We start from the raw sequence: 2206 nt of genomic DNA, 5'->3' as shown, positions 1-2206 counted from the left end.
CAGTGGAGGGCCAACCCAAGAACAACACCATCTGGCTACCCATAGATTCCATCTTGACGAGCCACCTGGGACTCTGCAGTCTGGCGCGCTGCTATCCTCCCATATGACTCATCTCTATTGTGAAACAGTTGAAGAAGCCCTTCTGCCTCATATTGAAATCCTCAACATCTATACACCATGTACATTTAATGGTTATAATAAACCTTCATAATACTGAGAGTCTATTGAAGTGGAAAGTCAGCACTTAAGGATCAAAACCCATCCTAAAACGCCGATGATGCGCTCAAACATAATCGTAATGACGATGCTGCAAATTAAAATTTTGCGACCAGCAGTCTGTCATCAGACCAGTTCTAAATGAAATCTACACCCCTACAGGAGTAACAAAATTGCATTAGCATATCCTCGGGTCTGTTTAGATAAGGCCTACCCTTGACGCAAGACTCGTTCACCAATTAGAGAATTGAAGGCCGGAAGGTAATTACTCCTAAACGTCAGATACATACGTAAGATCAAAATCACATGCACCAGCAATATTCTCGCGATAATGCCAGTTTCTTGTTTTGGGGTGATCTTGCTTATCCAAAGAAATCGCGGATTGGAAGATGTGTCTCACTGGTCAGAAACTCAACACAATCCCAAAAACTAAACAATATATAAACATTTATAAAGACAAAAAAGTTTATAATAAACTTCATATTATATAGATTTGCCTACCTTCAAATATGTGGGAAAAAATTTTAGTTATTCTGAATAAATCGTGATGTCAGTTAGTCACGGTGTTCTATATATCACGCAAAGTCGATTGAAGGTTTTGGCATTTCAAAGAAAATATCATCATAATCACCGCAGTAATGTTGAAACGCCGCATCACGCTGAAAATATGAGCTTTTATTTTGGCACAATATCATGGTCGCCTCGAACGCTGTCCGCTTTGTTAAAGAGGAGAGATTTTTCTCTAAACGATCAACTGGTTGGAAATATAAGGCTACCCATACAAATTTCAGAACGCTCTCACACCCAGCACTTTGCATACGCACCGTGCACATTTATGCCCGCACCCGACATTTCACTAAATTCTAAGCATGAGTAGATCATTTCTCTTTTATCTCCAAAGACTTTAAGCTAATCCATAGATGAAATAATGGTTACAATCTAAGAATTTTATTTGAAGTTATGTGTATATCGTAGAAGGAATCATGTAGTGTATAAATAGGGGATAATAACGAGTATAATTATGAAACGACTATATTTTTACAATGGCTATATATTTAATGGCTATTTTTTCAAATTTTAATTACCAATCTGTTATAATCCAACGGTTATATTTTATTATGTAATAATTATTTATTATGCAAAACAAACACTATTATGTAAGAAAAATATGTAATATTTTGTAATATTTTTGTTACCCAAACACCGATTCTTTTAGTGAATAAAAATACTGTCATATTTCTGTAATAATCACTTGCACCTCCTGCATAATAAAATTATGCATAGTATTTCTATTTTGCATCCAAACATGCCCTAAGTTTTTCATATTTTAAAGACTATTTTAATCTTTTATATTTTTAAATTTAAAGACTTTTATTTTCACATATGATTTCCGGATATACGTTAGAAATGTAATGAAAAGTAAATGAATATTAAATTGATGGATGCTTGGCATTTATATTCTTAACGCCTATATATTTATAATATATATATATATATATATATATATATATAATTACATGTACGTTATCATAAAGTTCATTTATTTATGTAGGAATTAGATATTGCTATATGTAGATGCAGACATAAACACATGCACTTATCATGGGTTATTTTATTTAATTTTAAATTATTTAAAAATAATAATTTTTTTATTGTGTATGCATAATTGTTATAAATAGAGTATAATTGTTAGAAATATATATTATCATGTGTATACATAATTAAATTTTATCACAAAAATTCTTATATATTTTTGTGACAACTATAATTGTTATAAATATACAAATAAATATTTTTATAAATATTTATATTTGTGTATGCACACAACAAATCACATTTTTTCAGAATAAATAAATAAAACATGTAGCTGGGAGTTTGGCACAAAATGCTCAAAACCGTACCAAACACATCATTTACTCCCTCCGGGCCTTTTTGTTTTATCCATTTTATCTAAATCACATAAATTAAGAATGAAATTAGTTTGTAATTT

Source organism: Dioscorea cayenensis, chromosome 16, assembly GCF_009730915.1.
Source record: "Dioscorea cayenensis subsp. rotundata cultivar TDr96_F1 chromosome 16, TDr96_F1_v2_PseudoChromosome.rev07_lg8_w22 25.fasta, whole genome shotgun sequence".
NCBI lineage: Eukaryota > Viridiplantae > Streptophyta > Magnoliopsida > Dioscoreales > Dioscoreaceae > Dioscorea > Dioscorea cayenensis.
This window is presented reverse-complemented; position numbering follows the sequence as displayed.